The sequence below is a fragment of the Bufo bufo genome, chromosome 4 (assembly GCF_905171765.1).
Source record: "Bufo bufo chromosome 4, aBufBuf1.1, whole genome shotgun sequence".
NCBI lineage: Eukaryota > Metazoa > Chordata > Amphibia > Anura > Bufonidae > Bufo > Bufo bufo.
Genome location: NC_053392.1, coordinates 549,338,764 through 549,344,525, shown reverse-complemented (window position 1 = coordinate 549,344,525; position 5,762 = coordinate 549,338,764).

The window sequence follows — 5,762 nt, the reverse complement described above, 5'->3', positions numbered from 1 at the left end:
GGGAACTCCTTCAAGACTGTTGGAAGACTATTTTAGGGGACTACCTCTTGAAGCTCATCAAGAGAATGCCAAGAGTGTGCAAAGCAGTAATCAAAGCAAAAGGTGGCTACTTTGAAGAACCTAGAATATGACATATTTTCAGTTGTTTCACACTTGTTTGTTATGTATATAATTCCACATGTGTTAATTCATAGTTTTGATGCCTTCAATAAATAATAGACGGTGGAGGTGCAGTAGACATCGCATATCTAGATTTTAGTAAGGCTTTTGACACTGTCCCACATAGAAGACTTATCAATAAACTGCAGTCATTGAGCATGGACTCCCATATTGTTGAGTGGATTAGGCAGTGGCTGAGTGACAGACAACAGAGGGTTGTAGTCAATGGAGAACATTCAAAACAAGGTCATGTTACCAGTGGGGTTCCACAGGGATCTGTACTGGGACCAATTTTGTTTAATATCTTCATAAGTGATATTGCAAAAGGCCTCGATGGTAAGGTTTGTCTTTTTGCTGATGACACAAAGATATGTAACAGGGTTGATGTTCCTGGAGGGAAACGCCAAATGGAAAAGGATTTAGGAAAACTAGAAGAATGGTCAGAACTCTGGCAACTGAAATTTAATGTGGATAAGTGCAAGATTATGCACCTGGGGCGTAAAAACCCAAGGGCAAAATATAGAATATTTGACACAGTCCTGACCTCAGTATCTGAGGAAAGGGATTTAGGAGTAATTATTTCAGAAGACTTAAAGGTGGGAAGACAATGTAATAGAGCAGCACGAAATGCCAGCAGAATGCTTGGATGTATAGGGAGAGGTATAAGCAGTAGAAAGAGTGAAGTGCTTATGCCGCTGTACAGAACACTGGTGAGACCTCACTTGGAGTATTGTGCGCAGTACTGGAGGCCATATCTCCAGAAGGATATAGATACTCTAGAGAGAGTTCAGAGAAGAGCTACTAAACTAGTACATGGATTGCAGGATAAAACTTACCAGGAAAGGTTAAAGGACCTTAATATGTATAGCTTGGAAGAAAGAAGAGACAGAGGGGATATGATAGAAACTTTTAAATACATAAAGGGAATCAACTCGGTAAAGGAGGAGAGCATATTTAAAAGAAGAAAAACTACCACAAGAGGACACAGTTTTAAATTAGAGGGGCAAAGGTTTAAAAGTAATATAAGGAAGAATTACTTTACTGAGAGAGTAGTGGATGCATGGAATAGCCTTCCTGCAGAAGTGGTAGCTGCAAATACAGTGAAGGAGTTTAAGCATGCATGGGATAGGCATAAGGCTATCCTTCATATAAGATAGGGCCAGGGACTATTCATAGGATTCAGATATATTGGGCAGACTAGATGGGCCAAATGGTTCTTATCTGCCGACACATTCTATGTTTCTATGTTTCATAGTCATGAAAATAAAGAAAACTCTTTGAATGAAAAAGGTGTGTCCAAACTTTTGGTCTGTACTGTATATATATATATATATATATATATACATAAACTCACCTAAAGAATTATTAGGAACACCATACTAATACGGGGTTGGACTCCCTTTTGCCTTCAGAACTGCCTTAATTCTACGTGGCATTGATTCAACAAGGTGCTGATAGCATTCTTTAGAAATGTTGGCCCATATTGATAGGATAGCATCTTGCAGTTGATGTAGTTTTGAGGGATGCACACCCAGGGCACGAAGCTCCCGTTCCACCACATCCCAAAGATGCTCTATTGGGTTGAGATCTGGTGACTGTGGGGGCCATTTTAGTACAGTGAACTCATTGTCATGTTCAAGAAACCAATTTGAAATGATTCGAGCTTTGTGACATGGTGCATTATCCTGCTGGAAGTAGCCATCAGAGGATGGATACATGTTCTCATTCTGTTTACGCCAAATTCAGACTCTACCATTTGAATGTCTCAACAGAAATCAAGACTCATCAGACCAGGCAACATTTTTCCAGTCTTCAACAGTCCAATTTTGGTGAGCTTGTGCAAATTGTAGCCTCTTTTTCCTATTTGTAGTGGAGATGAGTGGTACCCGGTGGGGTCTTCTGCTGTTGTAGCCCATCCACCTCAAGGTTCTGCGTGTTGTGGCTTCACAAATGCTTTGCTGCATACCTCGGTTGTAACGAGTGGTTATTTCAGTCAACGTTGCTCTTCTATCTGCTTGAATCAGTCGGCCCATTCTCCTCTGACCTCTAGCATCCACAAGGCATTTTTGCCCACAGGACTGCCGCATACTGGATGTTTTTCCCTTTTCACACCATTCTTTGTAAACCCTAGAAATGGTTGTGAGTGAAAATCCCAGTAACTGAGCAGATTGTGAAATACTCAGACTGGCCCGTCTGGCACCAACAACCATGCCACTCTCAAAATTGCTTAAATCACCTTTCTTTTCCATTCTGACATTCAGTTTGGAGTTCAGGAAATTGTCTTGACCAGGACCACACCCCTAAATGCATTGAAGCAACTGCCATGTGATTGGTTGACTAGATAATTGCATTAATGAGAAATAGAACAGGTGTTCCTAATAATTCTTTAGGTGAGTGTGTATATATATATATATATATATATATATATAATCCAAATAAGTATAACGCAGCACTCCTTAGATAAAAAAGTGAAAAGATTTGATATTTATTCAACACATGTTGATAAAGGCAATGTTTCAGCTCTCTCACAGAGCCATTCTCAAGCCACTTGGCTTGAGAATGGCTCTGTGAGAGAGCTGAAACGTTGCCTTTATCAACATGTGTTGAATAAATATAATTTTTTTTCACTTTTTTATCTAAGGAGTGCTGCGTTATACTTATTTGGATTGTGTTTGGACCTTAGGACCAAGGTCAATATGCTGGCACCTACATCACCTGAAGCTGGGAGTGCTGCCCTGTGATTTTTTTGACTATATATATATATATATATATATATATACAGCTTATGTGCATGAATATATATAGAGATGAGCGAATTTTTCAAATATTCCATTTGCTGGTTCGCCAAATTTTTGGGGAGAAATTCGGTTCGATCCAAATATATTTGTGGCAAATTTAGTTAAAAAATTGCTATTCCTGGCTGCAGAGAGCCTTTATAGTGGTGTAGAACACTGAGCCTTGCAGTAACACGCATAGGGAGTCTGCTTTGGTAGTGAAATAATACTATGAGTCAGTATGACATGCAGATGACAGGCGTCGCCAAAACTAATCAAATAACTCAAGTAAGAACTCAGCCTTACAGGTCAATGTTAGCGCCAGGAAGAAATGCACTCTTTTTACACCGTCGTCAGATGATTCCACATAGATGTCTACAGAACCTGTTCTATTAAATGCTTATAGTAGAGCCCCCCAATTGAGTGGAGAGGGTGTCAACAGTAAGTTTGTGTTGACGTCACTGATTATTTTGCCCTTCCTCTGATCCATCAGAACAATAACCCACAAAAAACGGATCCTGTCTGTCGAGCATCCGCTGTCACTACCAGAGCTTTGAGACGTTCTCACAGCTCTGTTTCTCCACCCCTGTGATGATGTCACTACCAGAGCTTGGAGGAGTTCTCACTGCTCTGTTTCTCCGCCCCTGGGATGAGGTCATTACTTTCTGTTTCCTTCCTTCCAGCTGTTCCTCCTATGTTTGATTTCTCTGCCTTTATATCACCCCTCCTCCTTTTGTAGAGTGTGGATTATATTTCTCATTTGAGTTGTAGCTCTTGCTTGAGTCTCTTCCCTTGTATGCTATCTTTTCACTGGACCTTTGTTCTGCTGCAGCAAGTACTCCGGATATTGCCACCTGTCTTTGGATCCGTCTTCTCTGCTGCCGCAGCACCTTCAGCTAAGTGTGCAGACATTGTAGTGTTTCTGTTTGTTTTCTGACCGAATCCGAGGGGACCACGGTTCCCTCCATATACTGAGCAGGGCACCGGTGGCCGTGCCCCTTCCACTATTGTAGGGGTTACAGTGGTCATCAGTCTTAGGTACGCGGACATGCCTCGTTCCACCATTAGGATCCGGGTATGTGCTTAGCAGCATAGGGAAAGCTTTGAGGGTCTGACAGGGGTCACCCTTTATCCTCCCTAGTTTGGGTCCGGTCAGTGGCTCTATTTTCTGTGTATGCTCTAGTTGTTCACTTACAGCCGTGACATTATAATCCACCAAAACCGTCTTTTTTTGACATAAATCCACTTTCTGGCCTGGTTGACCGCATGCAGGGTCTTTCTTTGGAGGTAGCGGATCTCCGTCAATCTATGACTCAGCTTCAAGCATTGGGCTCTGCTCCGGCCCATGGAGTCTGTTGCGAGCCAAAGGTCTCACTTCCGGAAACGTTCTCCGGGGCAGTGAGAATTTTGTTCGCTTCAGAGAGGCATGCAAACTCCATTTTTGCTTGTGTCCCCATTCCTCTGGTATTTAAGAGCAGAGGGTGAGGATTGCCATCTCCCTGCTCAGGGGTAATGCTCAGACTAGGGCATTTTTGCTGCCATCAGGGGATCCCTCCCTTCGATCCGTGGAAAGATTTTTTGTGGCCCTGGGGCAGATATATGATGACCCGGATCGTGTTGCGCTGGTCGAATCTAACTTACGTTTTTTATGCCAGAACAAACTGTCTGCGGAGTTTTATTGTTCTGAATTTCGGAGATGGGCAGCTGATTCAGGTTGGAATGATGCTGCACTCCGGAGTCAGTTCTGTCATGGTCTCCCAGAGAGATTGAAAGATGCGTTTGCTTTCCAATAGAGACCAACGTCCTTAGAGTCTGCCATGTCATTGGCGGTACGCCTTGACAGGCGTCTAAGAGAAAGAAACGAGACCTCTCTGTCCAGCCATTGTCAGTCTAGGGGCAGTGGTGCGGACTCATTCAGTGTGCAAGGGCCTCATCCTGTCTTGGTCCCCTCTGAGGAGGAGCCCATGCAGCTAGGTCGACTTGCCCCTGATAAAAGAGGATTTAGTCCTCAGAGTATGGTGTGTTTTTGTTGTGGGGGCATAGGTCATTTGGCAAATGTTTGTCCGTCTAGGAGATTCTTGAACTGTACTAAGAGCGATAATAAGAGAAAAACCTCAAAAGGTAAATCATCAAACTCTGCTTCATCTGCTACTTTGGGCAAAGTTGATGTAGGAATTGAAGCTTTTCCTCTGACCTGCAGTTCCCGTTTTCTCCTGTCTGCCAGGGTGGCGCTAGAGAGCAAAGTCATTTCTTGTGAGATTTTTGTCGATAGTGGAGCAGCCGTCAATCTTATTGACACTCAATTTGTAGCCATGCATGGTTTTCAGGTTTGTACATTAGAAAAGGATATACCTGTTTTTGCTATTGACTCTGCTCCACTCTCACAGAGATCTCTGAAGGGCATTGTTCACAATATCCGGTTGGCTGTGGGTGACACTCATGTGGAGGATATATCTTGTTTTGTCCTTAACGGATTGCCTTCTCCTCTAGTTTTGGGGTTACCCTGGCTCACTAGACATAACCCCACTATTGATTGGCAAGGAAGGCAAATAAATGAGTGGAGTGACTTTTGTAGAGAGAATTGTCTCACAGCGACTTTTGCAGAGGTGTCTACTAAAACGGTGCCATCATTTCTCTCTGATTTCTCGGACGTGTTTTCCGAGAGCGGTGTTCAGGAGCTACCTCCTCACCGGGAGTTTGACTGTCCCATTAACCTCATTCCCTGCGCCAAGCTGCCAAAAGCACGCCTCTACAATCTCTCACAACCAGAAAGAATAGCAATGCGAACCTATATCTCCGAGAGTCTCGATAAGGGGCATATTCGTCCCT